This window comes from Hordeum vulgare, chromosome 2H, assembly GCF_904849725.1.
Source record: "Hordeum vulgare subsp. vulgare chromosome 2H, MorexV3_pseudomolecules_assembly, whole genome shotgun sequence".
Lineage (NCBI taxonomy): Eukaryota > Viridiplantae > Streptophyta > Magnoliopsida > Poales > Poaceae > Hordeum > Hordeum vulgare.
The window spans coordinates 64,415,447-64,442,894 of NC_058519.1; the positions used below are offsets into that span (position 1 = coordinate 64,415,447).

At 43.4% G+C, this 27,448-nt stretch overlaps 1 pseudogene; it reads left to right on the forward strand.

Annotated features, from left to right (window-relative positions):
- LOC123425481 overlaps window positions 1-20,415 on the forward strand; it is a 61,738-nt pseudogene extending 41,323 nt beyond the window's left edge.
- The last annotated feature ends 7,033 nt before the right edge of the window (window positions 20,416-27,448 follow it).

The following is a 27,448-nucleotide window of genomic DNA, read 5'->3' on the forward strand; positions in this document are numbered from 1 at the left end:
AAAGTTGAGAGGGCTACGACAAAAACTGGATGCACTTCGTGTACAAAACGGACAATCTCTCTCGAAGTATCACGGTTTTGAACGAGAACTCATCTCTTACAAAGGGATTTCATTTTTTTGATCTTATTTGAACTCCATAGTTTTTGTGTGTTCAAAATGCACAATTCAAAGGCACATCACAAAATTTCAACAATTTCTGACTTCATTTGGTATTCTTCGTGCATTTACTTTTTTTTTGAGCTAGTTGACCCTGAAATTGAAAAGCACTACAAATGATCTCTGAAAATGTTGAAAGTTGGCATGCTATCATCATTTCACCCACATATCATGTGTTAGAAATTTGAGAGGGCTGCGACAAAAACTGGATGCACTTCGTGTACAAAACGGACAATCTCTCTCGAAGTATGAGGGTTTCGAACGAGAACTCATCTCTTACAAAGGGATTTCATTTTTTTGAACTTATTTGAACTCCATACTTTTCGTGTGTTCAAAATGCACCATTCAAAGGCACATCACAAAATTTCAACAACTTCTGACTTCATTTGGTATTCTTCGTGCATTTACTCATTTTCTTGACCTAGTTGACCCTGAAATTGAAAAGCACTACAAATGAACTCTGAAAATGTTGAAAGTTGGCATGCTATCATCATTTCACCCACATAGCATGTGTTAAAAAGTTGAGAGGGCTACGACAAAAACTGGATGCACTTCGTGTACAGAACGGACAATCTCTCTCGAAGTATGAGGGTTTCGAACGAGAACTCATCTCTTACAAAGGGATTTCATTTTTTTGAACTTATTTGAACCCCATACTTTTTGTGTGTTGAAAATGCACCATTCAAAGGCACATCACAAAATTTCAACAATTTCTCACTTCATTTGGTATTCTTCGTGCATTTATTTATTTATTTTTGAGCTACTTGACCCTGAAATTGAAAAGCACTACAAATGAACTCTGAAAATGTTGAATGTTGGCATGCTATCATCATTTCACCCACATAGCATGTGTTAAAAAGTTGAGAGGGCTACGACAAAAACTGGATGCACTTCGTGTACAGAACGGACAATCTCTCTCGAAGTATGAGGGTTTCGAACGAGAACTCATCTCTTACAAAGGGATTTCATTTTTTTGAACTTATTTGAACCCCATACTTTTTGTGTGTTGAAAATGCACCATTCAAAGGCACATCACAAAATTTCAACAATTTCTCACTTCATTTGGTATTCTTCGTGCATTTATTTATTTATTTTTGAGCTACTTGACCCTGAAATTGAAAAGCACTACAAATGAACTCTGAAAATGTTGAATGTTGGCATGCTATCATCATTTCACCCACATAGCATGTGTTAAAAAGTTGAGAGGGCTACGACAAAAACTGGATGCACTTCGTGTACAAAACGGACAATCTCTCTCGAAGTATGAGGGTTTTGAACGAGAACTCATCTCTTACAAAGGGATTTCATTTTTTTGAACTTATTTGAACTCCATACTTTTCGTGTGTTCAAAATGCACCATTCAAAGGCACATCACAAAATTTCAACAACTTCTGACTTCATTTGGTATTCTTCGTGCATTTACTCATTTTCTTGAGCTAGTTGACCCTGAAATTGAAAAGCACTACAAATGAACTCTGAAAATGTTGAAAGTTGGCATGCTATCATCATTTCACCCACATAGCATGTGTTAAAAAGTTGAGAGGGCTACGACAAAAACTGGATGCACTTCGTGTACAGAACGGACAATCTCTCTCGAAGTATGAGGGTTTCGAACGAGAACTCATCTCTTACAAAGGGATTTCATTTTTTTGAACTTATTTGAACCCCATACTTTTTGTGTGTTGAAAATGCACCATTCAAAGGCACATCACAAAATTTCAACAATTTCTCACTTCATTTGGTATTCTTCGTGCATTTATTTATTTATTTTTGAGCTACTTGACCCTGAAATTGAAAAGCACTACAAATGAACTCTGAAAATGTTGAATGTTGGCATGCTATCATCATTTCACCCACATAGCATGTGTTAAAAAGTTGAGAGGACTACGACAAAAACTGGATGCACTTCGTGTACAGAACGGACAATCTCTCTCGAAGTATGAGGGTTTCGAACGAGAACTCATCTCTTACAAAGGGATTTCATTTTTTTGAACTTATTTGAACCCCATACTTTTTGTGTGTTGAAAATGCACCATTCAAAGGCACATCACAAAATTTCAACAATTTCTCACTTCATTTGGTATTCTTCGTGCATTTATTTATTTATTTTTGAGCTACTTGACCCTGAAATTGAAAAGCACTACAAATGAACTCTGAAAATGTTGAATGTTGGCATGCTATCATCATTTCACCCACATAGCATGTGTTAAAAAGTTGAGAGGGCTACGACAAAAACTGGATGCACTTCGTGTACAAAACGGACAATCTCTCTCGAAGTATGAGGGTTTTGAACGAGAACTCATCTCTTACAAAGGGATTTCATTTTTTTGAACTTATTTGAACTCCATACTTTTCGTGTGTTCAAAATGCACCATTCAAAGGCACATCACAAAATTTCAACAACTTCTGACTTCATTTGGTATTCTTCGTGCATTTACTCATTTTCTTGAGCTAGTTGACCCTGAAATTGAAAAGCACTACAAATGAACTCTAAAAATGTTGAAAGTTGGCATGCTATCATCATTTCACCCACATAGCATGTGTTAAAAAGTTGAGAGGGCTACGACAAAAACTGGATGCACTTCGTGTACAGAACGGACAATCTCTCTCGAAGTATGAGGGTTTCGAACGAGAACTCATCTCTTACAAAGGGATTTCATTTTTTTGAACTTATTTGAACCCCATACTTTTTGTGTGTTGAAAATGCACCATTCAAAGGCACATCACAAAATTTCAACAATTTCTCACTTCATTTGGTATTCTTCGTGCATTTATTTATTTATTTTTGAGCTACTTGACCCTAAAATTGAAAAGCACTACAAATGAACTCTGAAAATGTTGAATGTTGGCATGCTATCATCATTTCACCCACATAGCATGTGTTAAAAAGTTGAGAGGGCTACGACAAAAACTGGATGCACTTCGTGTACAAAACGGACAATCTCTCTCGAAGTATCACGGTTTTGAACGAGAACTCATCTCTTACAAAGGGATTTCATTTTTTTGAACTTATTTGAACTCCATACTTTTCGTGTGTTCAAAATGCACCATTCAAAGGCACATCACAAAATTTCAACAACTTCTGACTTCATTTGGTATTCTTCGTGCATTTACTCATTTTCTTGAGCTAGTTGACCCTGAAATTGAAAAGCACTACAAATGAACTCTGAAAATGTTGAAAGTTGGCATGCTATCATCATTTCACCCACATAGCATGTGTTAAAAAGTTGAGAGGGCTACGACAAAAACTGGATGCACTTCGTGTACAGAACGGACAATCTCTCTCGAAGTATGAGGGTTTCGAACGAGAACTCATCTCTTACAAAGGGATTTCATTTTTTTGAACTTATTTGAACCCCATACTTTTTGTGTGTTGAAAATGCACCATTCAAAGGCACATCACAAAATTTCAACAATTTCTCACTTCATTTGGTATTCTTCGTGCATTTATTTATTTATTTTTGAGCTACTTGACCCTGAAATTGAAAAGCACTACAAATGAACTCTGAAAATGTTGAATGTTGGCATGCTATCATCATTTCACCCACATAGCATGTGTTAAAAAGTTGAGAGGGCTACGACAAAAACTGGATGCACTTCGTGTACAAAACGGACAATCTCTCTCGAAGTATGAGGGTTTTGAACGAGAACTCATCTCTTACAAAGGGATTTCATTTTTTTGAACTTATTTGAACTCCATACTTTTCGTGTGTTCAAAATGCACCATTCAAAGGCACATCACAAAATTTCAACAACTTCTGACTTCATTTGGTATTCTTCGTGCATTTACTCATTTTCTTGAGCTAGTTGACCCTGAAATTGAAAAGCACTACAAATGAACTCTGAAAATGTTGAAAGTTGGCATGCTATCATCATTTCACCCACATAGCATGTGTTAAAAACTTGAGAGGGCTACGACAAAAACTGGATGCACTTCGTGTACAGAACGGACAATCTCTCTCGAAGTATGAGGGTTTCGAACGAGAACTCATCTCTTACAAAGGGATTTCATTTTTTTGAACTTATTTGAACCCCATACTTTTTGTGTGTTGAAAATGCACCATTCAAAGGCACATCACAAAATTTCAACAATTTCTCACTTCATTTGGTATTCTTCGTGCATTTATTTATTTATTTTTGAGCTACTTGACCCTGAAATTGAAAAGCACTACAAATGAACTCTGAAAATGTTGAATGTTGGCATGCTATCATCATTTCACCCACATAGCATGTGTTAAAAAGTTGAGAGGACTACGACAAAAACTGGATGCACTTCGTGTACAGAACGGACAATCTCTCTCGAAGTATGAGGGTTTCGAACGAGAACTCATCTCTTACAAAGGGATTTCATTTTTTTGAACTTATTTGAACCCCATACTTTTTGTGTGTTGAAAATGCACCATTCAAAGGCACATCACAAAATTTCAACAATTTCTCACTTCATTTGGTATTCTTCGTGCATTTATTTATTTATTTTTGAGCTACTTGACCCTGAAATTGAAAAGCACTACAAATGAACTCTGAAAATGTTGAATGTTGGCATGCTATCATCATTCCACCCACATAGTATGTGTTAAAAAGTTGAGAGGGCTACGACAAAAACTGGAAGCACTTCGTGTACAAAACGGACAATCTCTCTCGAAGTATCACGGTTTTGAACGAGAACTCATCTCTTACAAAGGGATTTCATTTTTTTGAACTTATTTGAACTCCATACTTTTTGTGTGTTCAAAATGCACAATTCAAAGGCACATCACAAAATTTCAACAATTTCTGACTTCATTTGGTATTCTTCGTGCATTTACTTTTTTTTTGAGCTAGTTGACCCTGAAATTGAAAAGCACTACAAATGATCTATGAAAATGTTGAAAGTTGGCATGCTATCATCATTTCACCCACATATCATGTGTTAGAAATTTGAGAGGGCTGCGACAAAAACTGGATGCACTTCGTGTACAAAACGGACAATCTCTCTCGAAGTATGAGGGTTTCGAACGAGAACTCATCTCTTACAAAGGGATTTCATTTTTTTGAACTTATTTGAACTCGATACTTTTCGTGTGTTCAAAATGCACCATTCAAAGGCACATCACAAAATTTCAACAACTTCTGACTTCATTTGGTATTCTTCGTGCATTTACTCATTTTCTTGAGCTAGTTGACCCTGAAATTGAAAAGCACTACAAATGAACTCTGAAAATGTTGAAAGTTGGCATGCTATCATCATTTCACCCACATAGCATGTGTTAAAAAGTTGAGAGGGCTACGACAAAAACTGGATGCACTTCGTGTACAGAACGGACAATCTCTCTCGAAGTATGAGGGTTTCGAACGAGAACTCATCTCTTACAAAGGGATTTCATTTTTTTGAACTTATTTGAACTCCATACTTTTTGTGTATTCAAAATGCACCATTCAAAGGCACATCACAAAATTTCAACAATTTCTGACTTCATTTGGTATTCTTCGTGCATTTACTTATTTTTTTGAGCTAGTTGACCCTGAAATTGAAAAGCACTACAAATGAACTCTGAAAATGTTGAAAGTTGGCATGCTATCATCATTTCACCCACATAGCATGTGTTAAAAAGTTGAGAGGGCTACGACAAAAACTGGATGCACTTCGTGTACAAAACGGACAATCTCTCTCGAAGTATCAGGGTTTCGAACGAGAACTCATGTCTTACAAAGGGATTTCATTTTTTTGAACTTATTTGAACTCCATACTTTTTGTGTGTTCAAAATGCACCATTCAAAGACACATCACAAAATTTCAACAACTTCGGACTTCATTTAGTATTCTTCGTGCATTTACTTATTTTTTTGAGCTAGTTGACCCATAAATTGAAAAGCACTACAAATGAACTCTGAAAATGTTGAAAGTTGGCATGCTATCATCATTTCACCCACATAGCATGTGTTAAAAAGTTGAGAGGGCTACGACAAAACTGGATGCACTTTGTGTACAAAACGGACAATCTCTCTAGAAGTATCACGGTTTCGAACGAGAACTCATCTCTTACAAAGGGATTTCATTTTTTTGAACTTATTTGAACTCCATACTTTTTGTGTGTTCAAAATGCACCATTCAAAGGCACATCACAAAATTTCAACAATTTCTGACTTCATTTGGTAGTCTTCGTGCATTTACTTATTTTTTTTTGAGCTAGTTGACCTTGAAATTGAAAAGCACTACAAATGAACTCTGAAAATGTTGAAAGTTTGCATGCTATCATCATTTCACCCACATAGCATGTGTTAAAAAGTTGAGAGGGCTACGACAAAAACTGGATGCACTTCGTGTACAAAACGGACAATCTCTCTCGAAGTATCAGGGTTTCGAACGAGAACTCATCTCTTACAAAGGGATTTCATTTTTTTTGAACTTATTTGAACTCCATACTTTTTGTGTGTTCAAAATGCACCATTCAAAGACACATCACAAAATTTCAACAACTTCGGACTTCATTTAGTATTCTTCGTGCATTTAGTTATTTTTTTGAGCTAATTGACCCATAAATTGAAAAGCACTACAAATGAACTCTGAAAATGTTGAAAGTTGGCATGCTATAATCATTTCACCCACATAGCATGTGTTAAAAAGTTGAGAGGGCTACGACAAAACTGGATGCACTTCGTGTACAAAACGGACAATCTCTCTCGAAGTATGAGGGTTTCGAACGAGAACTCATCTCTTACAAAGGGATTTCATTTTTTCGAACTTATTTGAACTCCATACTTTTTGTGTGTTAAAAATGCACCATTCAAAGGCACATCGCAAAATTTCAACAATTTCTCACTTCATTTGGTATTCTTCGTGCATTTACTTATTTTTTTTGAGCTAGTTGACCCTGAAATTGAAAAGCACTACAAATGAACTCTGAAAATGTTGAAAGTTGGCATGCTATCATCATTTCACCCACATAGCATGTGTTAAAAATTTGAGAGGGCTACGAAAAAAACTGGATGCACTTCGTGTACAAAACGGATAATCTCTCTCGAAGTATGAGGGTTTCGAACGAGAACTCATCTCTTACAAAGGGATTTGATTTTTTTGAACTTATTTGAACTCCTTACTTTTTGTGTGTTCAAAATGCACAATTCAAAGGCACATCACAAAATTTCAACAATTTCTGACTTCATTTGGTATTCTTCGTGCATTTACTTTTTTTTGAGCTAGTTGACCCTGAAATTGAAAAACACTACAAATGAACTCTGAAAATGTTGAAAGTTGGCATGCTATCATCATTTCACTCACATAGCATGTGCGAGAAAGTTGAGAGGGTTACGTTAAAAATTGGATGCACTTCGTGTACAAAATGGACAATCTCTTTGGAAGTAGAAGTGACCTCCACAATAAGAGACGACATTCTTCTTCTCTCATATATTGTGGACACTAGCTCACCTGATTTTTCAACCGTCGATGATGGTCGCTACTCCTACTTCCCCTAGTGCATAACCAATATCTAGCACAAGGGGAAGAAGGAGAAACGACCCCCAACAGCAACAGTCGACATTCTTCTTCTCTCATGTATGGTGGACACTCCCTCACCTGATTTTTCGACCGTCGATGATGGTCGCTACTCCTTATCCTAGTGCATAACAAATATCTAGCACAAAGAGAAGAAGGAGAAGCAACCCCCACAACAACAGACGGCATTCTTCTTTTCTCATGTATGGTGGACACTCCCTCACCTGATTTTTTGAGCGTCGATGATGGTCGCTATTCCTTCTTTCCCTAATGCATAACAAATATCTAGCACAAGGAGAAGAAGGAAAAGCGACCCCCACAACAAAAGTGGTTCCGCGGCACGCCACGTGGTTCCGCTGCACGCCACGTGGGACTAATGGTCTTTCATTTTTAAATGACTGTTTTAATCAAAAACAGATCTGTTACAAAAGGGATTTCATTTTTTGAACTTATTTGAACTGAAGACTTTTTGTATATATATGTGGTCGAAATGCATGATACCATGAAGTTAGAAAGGGCTAAACCATTCAAAAGTAGCAAATGAAGTTAGAAAGGGCTAAACCGTTCAAATTTGGAAACTATAATGGCACAAACAGAAACTAGACATATATAAATTGGTCCAAGCAGTACATGATACTAGTCCAAACAGTACATAATAATAGCTACCATAGATATATATATACAAGTGTTCGACGTTGAGAACACTACTCGTCTAAATCGTCTGAATCAGAATGTCCACCTTCCTCGAGGTGACGCTGGCCATAGTTGACGACTCGAATCTTGCGGTACAACTCGTATGAAACGTATGCATCTTTTGCTGCATACTCAATGTTGATACGATCAAGTGGGGCCTTCTCCCAAAGTTTGTGCTGAGACTTTGGGAAACTGGTCTTCATATCACCATATTCCTCGTCAATCAAGGCAACTGCCATATGAGCCATCGAAGTCCTGACATGTCGAAGCCTGAATACCGTTTGGAGATCAATGAGGCAACCAGTTGGTATCTCAATACCGAAGTTGTACCTCATCTTTAGCTTGTCGTTCCTTATGTCAACGGTAGCAAAAGTGATGCCGTTGCGAAGGAAGTCCATGAGTTCTGGACAATGCTTGTCACTACTGCAACAGAAACAAATTAAAATGGAACAAATGTTACATACTGCTGCAATAAGGAAACATGTTTCACTACAACTAAAGAGAAAACTATCTTTAGGATTCAAATAGAACATATGCAATGGAACCTAGAGAGATCACTATAGCTATCCAATGGAACCTAGACAGATCACTAGCTATATGCAATTTTCATGACTATGACATATCATATTGCTATCCAATGGAACCTAGAGAGATCAGTAGCTATATGCAATTTTCATAACCTTGGATCAAAGAACACCGCATAATATTGTATCACTACAACTATGATTTCAATGGAACATATTGAACCAATCAGATTTTTCAGATTGTGGAACACTATTCCAATCAGATTGTGTTCCCTTCAACTAATCAAAATTGTTTCACCACAACTATTTGAAGCAAACCAACTATGATTCCAATGGAACATATTAGACACTAGTTGATTCTAATACGATTTTTCAGATTATGGAACACTATTCCAATCAGATTGTGTTCCCCTTCAACTAATCAAAATTGTTTCACTACAACTATTTGAAGGGAACCAATTATGATTCCAATGGAACATATTAAACACTAGTTGATTCTAATACGATTTTTCAGATTATGGAACACTATTCCAATTAGATTTTGTTCCCCTTCAACTAATCAAAATTGTTTCACTACAACTATTTGAAGGGAACCAACTATGATTGAAACAAATAAACTTACAATGTCATTATCTTGGATCAAAGAAAGCCTCAAAACTTACCTCGCCCATTGGAAGATCAAGACATGGTGTGCGAAGCATAGTTGGATGACGGCAACACCGTGTTGATCGGCCGTGTACTCCAGATCAAGCCCCAAGAACTTCTCATGATCCATTGCGGCGTCAAGCCATCGTTCCTTCAACTGTTCAAGAAAAAACGGCACCTCCCTGCTCTCGTTCGTGTACACGACATCGAGCATGGTCGTGCCATGTGCGAGCACCTTTTCAAAGCGAGTTGGCATGGTGGAAGAAGAGAAGGGAAGAAGAGAGGAGGAGAACAGAGAGGGAGAGCGAGAGAGAAGAAGAAATAGAGAAATGGCGACTCTGCTTCGGTTCGTGCTTTTCATCGCCCGAAGCGACGCGGGATGCAAACCGTTTGGGCCTTTAGTCCCGGGTTGAGCCACCAACCGGGACTAAAGAGGTATACCAACGGTTGCCACCACTACGGCAGGCCACGTGTTAGGCCTTTAGTCCCCGGTTGAGCCACCAACCGGGACTAAAGGGGGATACGAATGGTTGCCACCACCACTGCCCACCGCGTAGCCCTTTAGTCCCGGGTTGGGACACGAACCGGGACTAAAGGCTCCTTACGGGCCGGGACTAAAGCCTCGAGGGAGGCATTGAGAATTGGGGCGACGTGGCCAGGCCTTTAGTGCCGGCCCAGAGGCAGGCCGGGACTAAAGGGTCCCGGCCAAAGGCCCGTTTTCCACTAGTGTACCAGTTGGTGTCGATTCCATAGGAGCCATCCGCAGCAGCGGCAACTTTGTCTTCGTCTTGAGAGGAGGCATCATCCTCATCATAACGGTACCAGCAATCTTTGGCGGTATTGTCACGCCCAAGATGCGACCCTATCTTCAATTTGGCACGAAGGCCTCGTTAGGGATAGAAGCGCATCTCGTCGTGTCGCAAGAATGGATATCGTTACAAGTACATGTACTGAAAAGAAGAGATACATATAGAATTGGCTTACACTCGCCACAAGCTACATCAGAGTCACATCAGTACATTACATAATCATCAAGAGTAAGAGCAGGGTCCGACTACGGACGAAAACAAACGAGAAAAATAAGAACGACGTCCATCCTTGCTATCCCAGGCTGCCGGCCTGGAACCCATCCTAGATCGATGAAGAAGAAGAAGAAGAAGCAACTCCAAATGAACAATCAACGCGCTCGCGTCTAGTAACCTTTACCTGTACCTGCAACTGGTGTTGTAGTAATCTGTGAGCCACAGGGGACTCAGCAATCTCATTTCCAAAGGTATCAAGACTAGCAAAGCTTTATGGGTGAGGTAAGGTTAAGTGGTGAGGTTGCAGCAGCGGCTAAGCATATGTTTGGTGGCTAAACTTACGAGTACCAGAAATAAGAGGGGGACGATCTACGCATAACGGACGTGAACTACAGATGATCAAATGAATGATCCTGAACACCAACCTACGTCAGACATAACCCCACCGTGTCCTCGATCGGAGAAGGAACTCATGAAAGAGACAGTCACGGTTACGCACACGGTTGGCATGTTTTAATTAAGTTAATTTCAAGTTATCTAGAACCAGTGTTAAACAAAGTTTCCACGTTGCCACATAACCGCGGGCATGGCTTTCCGAAAGATTTAACCCTGCAGGGGTGCTCCAACTAGTCCATCACAAATTACCACAAGCCGCATAGAAATCCTCAATCATGAAGCTCGCGATCTCGTCGGATTCCCTAGTGGAAATCCTCAACTCTGAGATTACCCAAAGCATCACCGGAATCCCGATGCACAAGATATCTCGTCAAAGGTAAAACTAATCCAGCAAGGCCGCCCGGCGTGTCGACGATCCCGATAGGAGCCGCGTATCTCGTTCTCAGGACACGACGGATAAGCACAGCGTACGGTGGCCTGATAGAAATCTCTCGAGTTGCCCCGGGTTGGCCCCGCAAACGGCTCTAGTTTTGGACCAGCACCAACAGCACTGGCCCCCCTGTATTATGTTGAATTACTCCTCGGGTAGCGCTAACTCCCTATGCATTTCAGTTTTATCAAGTTATTATGTTGAGCAAATAGTACCAATGTTGGGCCTTGCCAGACCAGCTTTAATCTAAAACGAATTATCAAGGAGGTCCCCATAACAACCCCGATCGTGTTAGGAGCGCTCAAATATGGAACATAACACCGGTAGCCGAAACTAAGGGGCAAAGGTGGAACAAAACACCAGGCTAGAAAGGCCGAGCCTTCCACCTTTTACCAAGTATATAGGTGCATTAAATTAAATAGCATTAATATGGTGATATGACAAGGAACCCATGCTTTCACATGGAAGCAACTGCACCTGCAACTAGCAACGCTATCAACAGGGTTAAGCAAGCATTAACATAGCCAATCAGTGGTTTGCTAGGTCGAATAGGTTGAGGGTTATCATGGCATTGTTGAGAGGCTGGTATTTAACAGGTGGTAGGCAACGTGACATAATCGATAGAAACGGTAAAACTAGCATGGCAACGATAGTAATGGTATCTGGGGAAATGATCATCTTGCCTGAGATCCCGTTTGGAAGAAGAATGCCTCCGTGAAGCAGACGAACCGACGTAGTCGAACGGGTCCTCACAATCCGGCACGCCGCGGAACTCTATCGAGACGAAGCAAACCGGAAACACAAATCAACACACGGAATTCACCACACGATGCACAACACATATGATGCATGAGCAGTTGAATACATGCAAGTCACGACATGACAATTCACACAATCAAACACTACACATTAAGTGAAGTTCAATATGCAACGAGTTGCATATTGACGAAACTCCACGCTTATTATTTAGTTCTATCCCGATTAGGTACACGTCAATATTACATGTTGTTAAACATGGCAAGAGGTGAAGCGCAATTAATCTACCTATCTAGGCATTTTAAATGAGGTCAGAAATGACATATAGCATCTCCGAGACGACCTCACATGTTAATTTACAATTCTGTCCAGATCTGAACTAATGCATTTAATTGGTTATTAAACAGCAAAACAAATAGGTTCATGTGATTCTACGCGTCATGGCAAGCAATCTACACATAAAGAACATCTCCAACGGAGCTACGGATCAAAAGTTACAAGCACCGCAAGATATGATGGCATGAATGCAATATGTGTGCAACAACGGTCACGAGCACCTCAAAACATTCAAACAACAAGAGAAAATGAAACTACACAAGATCCTAAGCAAGTTTCATGTAGGACACGATCAAATCGGAGCTACGGTTCAAAAACTACGGGCAAAACAAGAAATCACTACAATCTGCCAAAATCAGCCACATAGCATATTCTACGCCCCACAACTACGGCTACACAACTCCGATAAACTCAAGCAAGGCATGGCACGAAAGAGGGCAAGAAGCACTACTACAAACAACTAACAACAACTAGCGTGGCAGCAAGGAACACTAGGGAAAGAAGTCACAAAATGGCTTCCCACACACTATTACAGACTTAGTGAAAATTACACCTCATGAAAGTGCAGTTTTCAGTCTGAAGCAATATTGACAGCAGCCAAACCTATAGCTACAGGACTCCAAATGGCATGAAATTTACAGCATGCTAGAGAAACCCAAGGGGTACAACTAACTCCATTGGACCAACCTCAAAAGAGCTACACATCACAAGCTAGAAGCAAGACAAGACAGCAACAAAATATAACCGATTCCAGACTTTCCTATTGAGACAGTACGTAAAACCATGCATACGATACGTCAAACAACGTCAAATAAATATGCAAGTTGCTAAATCGTATTCTACACGAAATTCTACACCAAAACGATATACGATACATCGCGATCGGACTAACGGTTTAAAAGATACACGCGTTTTAAATATACGTCTATTTACTGGAACTTATTAATTCCTAAAATTCCTAAATCTAAATGGACCGAAAGGGCAGCTCAAGATACTATTAAAGGCACATGGCGGGATTAGGGGCTGCTCACCCTAGCTGGTCTCGGCCCAGGTTGCAGGGGAGGAGGAGGCAGGCCGGGGCACTGGGGAGTTGGAGGAGGGGGCGACCCACGTGGGAGGCCGGCCTGGCGCGGTGCTGAGCTGGGCCACGGGCCTGGCAGGCCGAGGCGAGCGAAGGCGAGGGCGTGGCCAGGTGGGCCGGCTCGGAGCTGGGCCGGGGAGGCGCCGGCCTGGGTAGCTCGGTCAACAGGGCGAGCGAGCCGCTCCTCCCGATCCAGATCGGGATCGAGGGAGGGAGCTCGCGGCAGCGGCTCCGATGGTCGAGCTGCAGGGCGTGACGCCGGCGACGGGAACGAGGCGAGGCGAGCCGAAGCTCCCCGTGTCCTGGCCGGGCGGCGGCGACAAGGCGAGGTAGGCGACGGCGGTGGCGGCGGGACATGGAGCTGCAGGCGGCGGGGTCTTCTTCCGGGCAGGCGGCTCGGGGAGGCGGCTCTCCGGCGAGCAGCGGCCGGGGTTGGGTCATGGCGGCGGCCGGCAGTTGACGCAGGAGGCGGCTGGGAACGGCGCGGGGCCGAGGGAGGAGCACGGCAGCGCGGCGGCTGACGGGAGCACTAGGCAGGAGGCGGCGCGAGCAGGGCCCCGGCGGCGGCCGGTCAGATGGGCCCGAGAGGGCCCGATCCGGGCTGGGCGGGCTGGCGGCTGCGCAGTGGAGGGGGAGGAGAGAGAGTGGGCGGCTGCTAGGGTTTCGGGCGCGGAAAACGAGGCAGGTTAGGGATGGCTGTCTAAATGTGATGGTGGGGTATAAATAGACAAACGGGGGGGGCTCGGTTAACCGGAATCGCGTTCCCGATCCAACCGCGGGGTCGGATTCGGACGATTCCGAACGCGGGAATGGATACGTGACCGTGTAGAGGGGATGTACGGAGATGAGAGGGGAAACGGGCGGCGCGGCAACAATTTTAAAACAACGACAGACGTCCGACAGTAGACCGAATACGGTGCCGCTACGGTCGACCGTTCGGGTACCAGACGAACTCCGATCGCGACGAATTCCGACAGGCGGCCTAGCTATAACTAATCACGACCGCATGCCGAGTTTCACCTCGATCAGAGAAAGTTTGACGCACACTTTTAAAACAGGGTTTCGACGGTGCCGCGGGCGCGTGCGTGTGCGGTCAGGCTCGGAACGAACAACGACGTTAACCGACAACTAACAACGGATTCAAGTTTTGAAAACTGACGGCAACAGAGACGCCGATGCAATGCAGATGATGCGAATGATGCGACAAAATAAAACAGACACACGACGAAAACGGAAAGGAAAGGGAATCTGCTGGAACGTCGGCATCGGGCTGTCACAGGTATGTCCTGGTTTGCCACAAATCTGGCACCGAGAGGCCTCCTGCCGAGATCGATTGGAGCCACCACGCCGGCCCCGATTGTTGGTGGAGGGGGACCGGCCGGTGCGAGAGGAGTTGTTGTTGGAGCCGCCGCTTCTCCCCGCGTTGTGAGGCGAGCCGCGCTGACCACGACTGCCGCGGACACGGTACGCCGCGTTTGCAGAAGATTTGGACCCGCCCGAGCTATGGAAGAGAGCCACGCGCTGGTTGAAGTTGCTCATCATGGAGAAGAGCTCATCCAGCGAGACCGGCGTGACCCGAGCATCAAGGGCAGAGACCAGGGGCTGGTAGTCCATATCCAGCCCATGGAGGATGTAGGAGACGAGTTCATCGTCTAGAAGTGGCTTGCCGACAGCAGCAAGCTCATCTGCGAGCCCGCACATATAGGCGAAGAAGGTGGAGACGGATTGTGTCCCCTTCTGAGCGCTGATGAGGGCCGTGCGAATGTTGTTCACGCGGCTGAGCGACTGCGACGAGAACATGCCCGCCAGAGCCGCCCAGAGTGCGCCCGCCGTGGTGATCGCGGTCACCTGGACAAGCACCTCATTGGAGAGGTTGTTGAGCAGGTACCCGAGAACCTGCTGGTCCTCCCTGACCCAGGTTGGGTGAAGGGGATTGGACGTAGTGGTGGCCTTCCCATCTTTGTCGGTGGAGACTAGGGTTTTGGCCGGTTCCGGTGAGGATCCGTCGACGTAGCCGAAGACGTCGGCGCCCCTCAGCTGCGGTACGATCTGGGCGCGCCACAGAACGTAGTTGGTGCGGGTAAGCTTCTCCGTGATCTAGCCATTGAGGCTTGGGTGGGAGGATCCGGAGGAAGACATGGCTGCGGCATAATGGCGATGGAAAGCTAGATGCTAGGAGGAGGAAGGGCTCTGTATACCATGTGCGACTTAGCGGAAACGTCTTACCCGATGAGGGCGACGTGTCGCATGTTATATAGCAGGGTGCAAACCTGTAGATATGCGTACAAGATAGGTTTGAAAGGAGTTACATCTTGGAGAGGAAGTAAACTCGAGATAGAATAAGATAGAATATTTAAATACATAAAGAGAGATAAGTAGTTTGAATAACTATCCATAGTCTATCTCTATCCTAACTACGTCCAAGTATCTTGCGGTTTAACAAATCCAACGCAAAGGGGAATTATAATCACAGTGATACCATTGACAATCCAGCTGATGAACTGGATGACCTTTGGAAGGACATGTCGGTTGCACTGGCAATGTCGAAGGTATCTGTTTAATAAACTCCTTGCGGTTATCTTTGTAGAGAAAGGGAGTACATCTTCCCCTTTATTTGTTTCTTATATCAAGTTAGATCTCAACATTTCATGATGGATTACTTATGTGCCTAGCTCCCTTGATAATTGTTTTCATGCCTGCAGTAATGAAATTGTTCTCAGCATACACGCCCCATAGAATATAATATTTGTAGTACAGGCATATAATGAGCACCATTTCTCCTTCTAGTACTTGATGAATATTATGAAGAAAAAAAAGTGAATGCTGTCTTACCCATAATGCCCGAGGTCAGTTATGTGACCCTATTTTGCATTTTATTACTGAAAGGTTTAGAGTTGGAGCACACGATCTTTCTGGTTGTCTTGAAATAGCCAGTTCTGCATTTGCATCAAATCTTTTTCACACACATATTTGATGCTTTGCCATCATCATACTACTGGTTTTCTTAATTGTGTTCCTTTACACATTTGCTTTGTATTGTTATGTACCATTCACTTGCTTTTTGATAAGTCTGACCAACATAATTTATCTAAGCAGACCATTGGAAGTGATCCCAGTATTGCTCCGTCAATGAAGAATAGTTCTGAAGTGGTGGATGATTGTCATCATGACTTCCTGACGAAAGATGATTTGGGCATTCTGTGCCGTGTTTGCGGTTTGATCCAGCAACTCATCGAGAATATTTTTGAGTTGCAGCGGGAAAAGGTACGGAGTTTCCAATCCAAATTAGTCCAATTTACTTTCTTGAATACTCTAGAGATAAATATTACTAAAATATTCAAAGTACACAACTTCATTTGGCATCACAACATCAACTAGTTATAGTGTCTTGTCAATCAACTCATTTATGATTAGTGCTGGATGTCATCGGTCATAATAAAATTCCTCGGATATTTGTCATTAATGATCGATAGATCAAACAAATTTCCTATACGAGCACCCATTACATGTGTTTTAGATTTTTACTAATTCAGTTCATTTTTTTTGTTAATTTCTACTTTCTCTGTTCAAATCAGCGCAATCAATCCTCCAGAACGTACCGGCAAGAACCCAGAAAGTGCAATGATCTGGAGGCAACTACCAATCCCTCAGGAGATATTCTTCAAGTTATCCCTGGTGCTCTATCAATCCACCCTCAGCATTCAGAACGGATGAAACCTCACCAAGTGGAAGGTTTTAACTTCTTGATCAAGAACTTAGCAGATGAGAAAAACCCTGGAGGTTTTATTCTAGCACATGCACCAGGTTCTGGAAAGACCTTCATGCTGATTAGCTTTGTTCAAAGCTTCCTGGCCAGATACCCGGCAGGAAGGCCATTGATTATCCTTCCAAAGGGCGTTCTGGCAACATGGAGAACATAATTTGTCCGTTGGCAAATTAAGGACATGCCCATTCCCCTGTATGACTACTTCTACTCCTCCAAAGCTGATAACCGGTCTGAACAACTCAAAGTGTTGAACCTGTGGGAAGAAAAGAGAAGCATATTGCTGCTAGGATATCAGCAATTTGCATGCATAGTGTCGGATCAGACGTATAAAGCAGAAGCAGTCACGTGCCAAGAGAAGTTGCTGGAGGTCCCAAGCCTTGTCATTCTAGATGAAGGCCACACTCCGAGAAATGAGCAAACTGACCTACTCAATGCACTTTGAAGTATAAGAACTCCTAGAAAAGTAGTGCTCTCAGGAACCTTGTTTCAGAATCATGTAAAGGAGATCTTCAACATCTTGAACCTTGTCCGTCCAAAATTCTTGAAAACGAAGCAGTCTCGTGCGATAGTGAAGCGCGTACTGAGCAAGGTGGACATGTTGGGGAAGAATGCAAGGTCAAAGAACATTTTAGATAAGTTCTGTGATTTGGTTGAAGAAAACCTTCAAAAGGATGCAAATGATAAAATGAGAGCGATGATCATCCAGAGCTTACGTGAGCTAACTGCAAATGTGCTCCACTACTATCAAGGTGAGCTTTCGGAGGAGCTACCAGGACTTTTGGACTTGACCGTGTTTCTGAAAATGAGTACCGAGCAGGAAGAGATCCTGAGGGCTTTGGTGGGACTTGTGAAATTCAGCAAAAGTGCAAAATGCAGTGCTGTTTCTCTTCATCCATGCTTAAAGGATATCCAGAACATTAAAGACAAGAACCGAGATGTAGTCGTTGAGAAGATCGGTTCCATCATGCGTGGAATTGATATAAAGGTGGGGGCAAAGGCAAAGTTTATATACAATATGTTGTCTCTTTCAGTAGCCGCGGGAGAGAAGGTACTCGTGTTCAGCCGGTACGTGCGTTCTCTGATTTTCTGTTAGAGTTGTGTCGAATATTCTTGTACAAGATAGGTTACAGTTGAACTCTGATTAGTATTGTGTTTAGACAGGATATGGAGTCGTGTCCTGATAGGACACTTGTATCCTAGGCCTCTCATATATAACGGGGGTAGACACACGATGTAACCTATGCTAACATAATAGCACAGGCGTGTGCAGGGGAAGCCGGCGACGTGTGCCGGCACCCAGGACGGCCAGGATGCGGTATTGTGACGGTGTCACGGGGAGGAGCGCCCGTAGTCATGCCCCGGGGATGTAGCCATATCGGTGAACCTCGTTAACAAATCTCGGTGTCGTGCTCGTGTGATTGCTTGGTCCTCGGATGATCGACGGAGTGCCTCGGATTTATTCTAACATTTTCTTGGAAATGCTGGTCATAAGAGAAAAAGGATGGATTCCAGAGGTGCACATTTTCAGCATGACCGATGAATCAACTCCAGATCAGCGACACAAGGTGGTTGAGAGATTCAACCAATCACCGGATGCCAAGGTTTTCTTTGGTTCCATCAAGGCATGCGGGGAGGGCATCTCCCTTGTTGGTGCATCGCGTGTTATCATTCTGGATGTCCATGAAAACCCTTCTGTGATGCGCCAGGCGATCGGGCGTGCTTTCAGACCAGGGCAGTCCAAAATGGTGTACTGCTACCGCCTTGTCGCTGCCAACTCGCCAGAAGAGGAGGATCACAACGCAGCCTTCCGAAAGGAATGGGTGTCCAAGATGTGGTTCGAATCGGACGAGCTTTGTGAAAATGATGGTTTTGAGCTTGCCGCTGTGGATGTTTCAGAGAGCGGGGACAGGTTTCTCGAAGGCGAGGCATTGCGACAAGATATCAAATCTATGTACAAAAGGTATGTATATCTGGATCATGTGAATGGATCTCATTAGAACTTGAATGCATCAACGAGGGTCGTTTTCTTTGCGGGTGAACGGCAGTGGCTAGCGCAGACAAACCAGTGAGAGGGAAACAACCTGGGAAAGAACAGAAGTGGACTTTATGTTTTCCTTTTTCAGTGTTTTGATGATCGTATTAGTCGTGCTAGTATGAAGAGATATAGGAGGGTACAAGCGTCTAGTAGTACAAGATTTGCACTCTGAAATGTTGGAAGTGTCTAATGGACATGTATGTCGTTAAAAAAAATCAAATTATTTTGAATTTTTATGATTTTTTTTTGTTCATCCCTGGAGCCAAAACACGACCCTTGATTGCGGATTGCCGAAAGAACATCCTTACTTCGTGTGTTTTTTCCTGGGGCCTAGCTCCCTGTGATTTGTAGCTCAAGAATAGCCGGCTGGTTGATTCTGTAGGTTCGACGAAGTTAGGAATAGATGTCCTGCAAACATCAAAAGAAAAGAAAAAAACACTCTGAAGGAAAACAAACACGGAACAAAAGCAACTGCACATCAGAGTTCAGAACGGCCTGCAAACAAGTTCAGAAAGATCCTGGAAACAGCGATGTTCTGATGTGATATATAGATTCATCATGGAACACTGAACAGAAAAATGCAGCACAGCTATCAATGGGAGAAGCTTCAACATATACATTCCCATACAGGCATGATGAACACAACAGTAGCAAAATAGTTGACCAACGATGCAACATTATCTTTGTATCTGCCTCCCGCAGTTTACTCCGTCTATTTTAGTAACACTTAGGCCCTGTTCGGACCTTAATAATAAGTTTCTGTAGGCTGGAGGTCTGGATTCACTGCAATCACCGGAAGAAATTAGGATAAAAATGTAAACTGATTTGTGGTAGAAAATAAGATCTTGCAGCATCCTTGCTTGCAGAGAGTAAGCATTTGAGCATACATGAGTTCCATGAAAATCATCAAACTGTAACCAACTGCCCCGAGATCCAGAGATAAAATCTGCAGTGCTTATCCTATGTAAACTCCATATAGAGATTCAGAGATGACGACATGCTAACTTAATTTTCTAGTTGGTTACAGTTGACATAGGATAAGCTCTGCATAGTACACATGACAGTATAATATAAGCACTGCAGATAACATAGAGATTCAGAGTTTACAAAAGGATAAGCTCAAGAGCAACTACTGCATATTTAGGGTTCAGAATATTAGTAACCTAGTTTGGCAGATAATAACAAAAGTTCAAATTTGATTAGGTTCTTCTGAGCTTCTTGTGGTTCCTTGATTTTCGTCAACTGATCCTGTTCCAATGCTGCATTGTTGCTCTGGCTTATCCACAACAGTTTCCAGGCAGTCCGATGTCACAAAAACAGGAAGGCCACACTCCAATCTTTTGTCTGGGGTCCATGTAGTCGTGCGTTCAAATGGCATGATATTTCTGTAGTCGCGTGAGATCTTAGATTCATCAAAAATTCCACTCCAGGTCCTACCTAGGTAGGGCAGGCTGTAGTATGGGGACATGTATGTAGCAGAGCTAACCCCAATCTTACAACAGATGGCGATAACATGAGAGCAATGTTAGATTGATCTCTTTTCCAATGGGCCCAACGGCCCATTGGACCTTGACTCACGCCCTGATCGGGGGCGTCCAGCCCAAGCAAGGCTGGTGGGCCCCTGTCGCGCAGTGCTATATGTAGAGGAGGTGGGGACCATGGCAAGGGTTACGAGGTTCGCCGCCGCCACTGGTTCCCCACTCTCTAACCCTAATCCGATCTAGAGGGATGCACTGAAGCGATGGGAAGTCCATCGCCGCCGCTGTCACATCTCTCTCCTTCCCCACCGTCGTCACCACCTCACGATGGACGACCGGAGGGAGCTCATCGAGTTCATCACAAGGTAATGATCTATTACTATTACCGAACACATCTAGCTTTGACGATCCACGGGATCTATCAATGGTATCAGAGCCACGAGGCTTTTTTGATGTGTCGTCGGATGAATAAGTACAAGTAAAGATTTCCCCCTCCCGATATGAACCCGAGAAGGGCAAAGATCAAAGAACAAGAAAGAATTCACCGGAGTTATCTCCGGCAAAGAAGCGCCGCCGCAAGGCCGCGCCTGTTCCTCTCGATCCCCACACGCATCGGCACGCCGAGGTGCGGGGAAGAAGAACCTACCTCCTCGGAGGCAAAGAACGGATCTACATCCAAAAGGGAAACAAAGGAAGAAATCGGATCAGATCCGAAAAGGCAAACAAACAAAAAAAAAGGGGGAGGAGGGGAACACGCAAAGACACAGCAAAGGCAAGGCAACGAAACCACCCCAACCGGGGCAAAGTAGCACCATCGTCGATCCGTTCGACGGCGGCGCGCTCACCACATAAGGGGAACGCGCAGCCGGCGAAGGGGAAGGCAACGGTGCACCTCTCTGTCTCTTGTTTGTGTTGTATATGGATGGACGGAAAAGTAAAAAGACGCCGCTGCCAACCCACTCGACGGCGGCGCGCTCACCGCAAGAGAGCGCGCCACCGGCGAAAGGGGAGGCAACGGCGCTGTCCACATCGGCCAGATCTAGCCACTCCCCGTCGGGGCAAGGAAGCCACCGCGCGAGGGAGCGCAAAGAGTGGCAAGGAGCGACGCGAGCTCCTCACCTCCGGAGCATCTCGCGAGAGGGAGGACCACAGGCACGCGCGGCGGCAGATCGACAGATATTGCCACCGACGGCCGGTACCTCACCTACCACGAGAGGCTCGGGAAACAAGGATCCGGCGCCAAAGGACACTGAAACCGGCCATCCCCTCGAGGCTCGCGGCAAACCCTCGTCGGGGCAAAGAAGTAGCCGCGCCAGGGGCATGCGAGACCGAAAGACAAGAGGAGGCCGACCCTCCCCTCGAGGCTCGTGGGAGGAGCAGGGATGCTGGCGCGCGCGGCGTGGGGCCTTCGGCCGCCACGGCCGACGGCCACCCCAGGGCCTTTCTCGACGGGGCGCCACGGCCACCACGCGAGGAAAGGAGCCCCTGCTCCGGCGGCCTGAGGGGCGCGCGAGGATGGGAGCCTCTGCTCCAGCGGCGCCGAGAGGAGAGAAGAGAGAGCGGCGCACAGGGAAGAAAAATGATTAGGGTTTCGGGATGGGGTGGCTGCGTGCTCGTTTTGTTCTCGCGAGGGGCGCGGTGAGCCGTAGGATCAACTCCAACGGCCATGATTTCCCTGCCGGAGTAACCCTAGGACGTTTTTGGGCCACTCAGGCCGAGGCTGGCGGCTGGGCCTGCCAGGCCAGCAGCACGCCAGAGGGCCGACCCTGGCTGTGGCAAGGCCATAGGCCGGCGCGAGCAAGATGGGCCGAGGCCAAAGGCCGACTCAGGCCGGCCCAGGCAGAGAGGCCATGGCAACTTTCTTAATTTTAAGGAGGTTTTTTATTTTTGTCCTATTTAGACAGATTTAGAATAGGTTTTCTATGCATTTTTCCTACGTGAATATGTTTAGAAAAGAGGAATTAAAAATGTTCGAGATTTCTGTAAAAGCAATGATGATTTTTTGAAAAGAAAAATAAAAGGTTCTGAAAATAAAAGAAACATTTTCAGAAAGAGAAAAGTTCATAGATTTTATAAAAGGAAAATAAAGTTCGTGATTTTTTATTTTAACAGAATAATTTTCTGTAAAGGAGTATGAATTTTCATATTCACGTTTTTCCGCTGCAAAGTAAAAAGATTTTATCCTCCAATTAAATTGGAACCAACGGGAAAATTTAATTGGAAGAATTGTTCTTAGCAATGATTTTTCCCCGTGGGTGAAATAAGATTCAAACAGTTTCCGCTATGACAATAGAATGATGTTAGTTTTTAAAGTTAAATATGGTATTGTTATTTTCTGACCAACGTTGATGATAACAATACTATAATTGTATGAGTCATCTTATGTTTAAAGCTTAAATCTCTGATAAATTTTGTATCAAAGTGATCAATTTTCGGAGCACAGATAAAGAAATGCATATGGTTAATGATGATGATGATTATTTCTTAGCAAAGTTGTTCAATAGAAATACTATCATCACATTGTTTATGAGTTATATGCATTATTTCCATTTCTGCCCAACGGTGATATGGAATTAATGCAGAAGAATGATTTTTTTATTCTAATTCTGCCACAACGGTGATTTAGAATATTCCAGAAAGGTTTAATGTGCATGATTTTAATCAGACCAACGTAGGGTTATTTTTATGCTCATTACCGTTGTTTATTGGCTAAGTTTTCTCAGACTAAAAGTTATTCAAGCTTTCACTCATGAAAGCGAATGTTTGGGTACTAGTGACCCAAAAGATGGAAAAGAAAGGTCATAACTTAAGGGAATAAATTCTCTCTAAAGAATGGCTTCAAAAGAAAAGAACTCTTGGATATTAATTCAAGAAAAGAAAAGAGATAGATCATTGAGAGTCTTGGTTGACGAATGTCTTTCATGTACTCTCTATGATGGAGTCTCCTTTTCTCAGTCAACATGATTGAAATGAAACAAGCAACATGCATGTTTAATTTGACCAACGTCGGATCAAACATGTGTGTCAAAGATAATTCAGATTTATTTCTGAATTTGATGCAGTCAAAAGAGCCAATTATGGCATTTATGTCCCTTAAAGGGAATTACCCGCATGGCGGGAAAAGTCTGGGAAGAATGCCTGCGTAATCGGGTAAAGTTGACATTGTATTATGTCAACAATCCGTGTATGGCGGGAGAAATTTTGGCAAAAGCCTTATCCTGTATGACAGGAGAAAGTTATGATGACTCATGTGCGGTTAATGTGTCCCACTATGGGAGAAAAGTATGGAGTAGCTATTAAGCTTTCCTATTATCGACCGTACACCTTATGTGTAACGGTCATTATGCAATCACTAAATCCAGAAAGGATAAAAGTAACAAACGAACCTAAAGACAAGAATGATATGCAAGTGTGACTTGCAAAAGAGACAATGATAAAGAACTCTGTTGAGTTTCTGAAATGAAATGAGGAAAAAGTACTCCCATACTAGTTAACTTATAACTTCATTTTACATGAAGAGATAAGATGAATGAGCTAGACAATCGAAGTTTCCTCATTTCACAAGAGCTATGAATGGGTTTCGAAATTGTGGCAGAAAAGTTCTTGCCACATTTCGAGGGGGAGAAAGAGACATGAAATACATTGTAATGTATTTCATGACTCCTCTGTACTTTAGATGATGTGATGCACATTATGCATCTAAAGTGATCCATTAATGAAGAATGTGATTGTCAAGGGGAGTACGACAGTCATCTGAATACCGTCATTATGATACCCCTAAAGAAAAGAAACAGTTGTATTTTTGGATCTTTTATAGTTCCGAATGCAGACTAAGGAATACAACGGTGGTGCTTAAAGTGCCATAAAGAAGAAAGTTTAAAGATACGCCATTTCTTCAGTGAAGATGGAGTAATCTGGGGAGCGTGTTGTATGACCTATACAACACCTGTTGTTAGCTCTACAAGGGATCTTGTGATACAGGTCCCTGTAAAACCTATTGCCTTTTGGAAATGGGTGACTATAGAATGAATTTGCCTCTTGGCAATGACAGAGCAACGACAACCCCATATGAAATAAGTGCCAGTACCTGAGATTTTGATGGTCTCTAGGCATGTGAAAATCAGATACTTGTGACTACTATAAAGTCTATGTTAGTGGAATTCCATCATTTGAATTTCACTAACATAGATTTTATGAAGGGTCTACAAGGCAAATGTGACTCCAAAGGAAATATGTAAAGGTGTAAAACATGACTTAAATCGAAAGATTTTGTGCAAAGAAAATGAGAGGACAATTGCATTCATGCAAAGTCATAGAATGGGAAATTCGTTTCCCAATTCCTATGCATGTGGATGATGTCCTACTTGCTAGTGGTGATGTCAATCTACTGCAGGAGGAGAAAAGAAGTTCTTGTCCTCAAAGTTCAAAAGAATAAAAGGGGGTATTAGGAATGTCGCATGGACATGCTAAGAAAGATCTCTAAAGCATGCATACGAGAAAACCTACGCCTGTTCTTATAGTCAAGGGTAATGGAAGTGGAAACTCTGGTGTTCCAAAAGTTAATAAGAAAAGATTGTAAACGGATATGGTACCATATGCTTCAGTTGTTGGAAGCTCAAGATATTACCGTGACACAGTTCACGTATATATCCGGGTTGTTTTGGCAATGTCCAGTCCATAGATAAATTAATGGAATGGATTTAAAGATATCGGCCTCATGCTGAAAGAAATAAGTGCTCTCAAAACATTGTGAGTACAAAGGAGGACTTGTGAAATGTATAGCGAAATCCACAATTGTCGCTAACTTTCATACTCGGAGTTTTGTGTGGAAAATCTCCAAATGAGTGAAACCATTGTCATCAATGTGATGCAATGATATGTTATAACTTGATATGAGGCTGAGGGATAGGCGAAATGGTTAATGGCTACCTATACCCGGAGTTGATAATGGTTGACAACAACGATAACCATTTTAAATTCTTTCGCTCCTGCCACAACGAGTCAAGTGTTGATGCCAAACAAACTGACAAAGAGTTACGTGTTGTGAAGGAGAAAGTCCGGAATTATGGAAAAAACGCTTGAAGCATAAAAGCAACAAACAAGTGTTTGCAGATCTGCTTATCAAAGGCTTACCGCCCAGTGTGTTCGGAGAACACACAATCGACATGGGTTTTATGGTATAGTCTAATATTTCCGAACAACAAAGGGCCCAAGTTAAAGAATCTGTCTCAAAAATAGAGAGGTACATTGTGGCTGTCTGATTCCATCGGCAATTGAGCCGTGACGATGAAACATGCCCTATGTATTGATCTGTTACGAAACGGGTAAAGTTAAAAGTATATGATGAGATCAAGGGGGAGAATGTTAGATTGATCTCTTTCCCAATGGGCCCAACGGCCCATTGAACCTTGACTCACGCCCTGATCGGTGGCGTCCAGCCCAAGCAAGGCTGGTGGGCCCCTGTCGCGCAATGCTATATGTAGAGGAGGTGGGGACCATGGCAAGGGTTACGAGGTTCGCTGCCGCCACTGGTTCCCCACTCTCTAACCCTAATCCGATCTAGAGGGATGCACTGAAGCGATGGGAAGTCCATCGCCGCCGCTGTCACATCTCTCTCCTTCCCCACCATCGTCATCACCTCACGATGGACGACCGGAGGGAGCTCATCGAGTTCATCACAAGGTAATGATCTATTACTATTACCGAACACATCTAGCTTTGACGATTCACGGGATCTATCAAGCAAGGCTTGTGAAGTAGTTGCGGCTTGCTGCATGAACAGGTGGCAGTTTTTTCAACTGTGGATCCTTCAGACTTATTCATGATGTAGGTATATTCCGACTTCAGGTGAACGGTCGCCTCCCTCTTCCTTCCCTTAACTGTAAACTTCCGATCCAATACCTCACCACGAGCATTCTTCTCATCTGCATACGTATACGTAAGTGTATGCATCTCGGACTTCTGCATTTTGTAATTCATGTCAACCTGGACACGCTCCGGGAAGTTAATTGATGGGTTGTCGATTGCTTTGTTTGCTGCAGCACTTGTGTTTTCGAAGTACTTTACCAAGCGCAAGAATGTTACCTCCACTATCGCACTGAGCGGAAAGTATGCGATCCCTTTCAACACAGGGTCGTTCTTATAAACATCAGCTATGTCACTGCCCATGATGCCATACCTTGCTCCATCTCGGTCATATGCCAGTGACCACTTCTCCTTTGGTTTCAGACCGATCCAGTCAGAGAACTTTGTTATCTTTCTGTTGTTTTGTTCGAGCATGGAATACCGGATTCGCCGAGAGGTATGTAGCACCGATGTTATCACACCAAAGTATAGGAGGCTGCGGTTGGGAAATCCCCAATTCCTGAAGCAAAGACTGTACCCATATGAGCTCTGCAGTGGCATTGGCCACAACCTTATATTCAGCTTCAGTACTGCTACGTGACACAGTAGCCTGTTTCCGAGCACTCCAGGCGATCAAGTTGGAGCCAAAGAACACAACATAGCCCCTCGTAGATCGCCTGTCATCCGGACTGCCAGCCCAATCCGCATCAGAATACGCCGAGAGCACCCCAGTAGGGTTCGGCCGAAGGTGAAGCCCGTGAGACACTGTAAGTCGCCCATAGCGCAAGATGCGCTTAACAGCAGACCAATGAGTG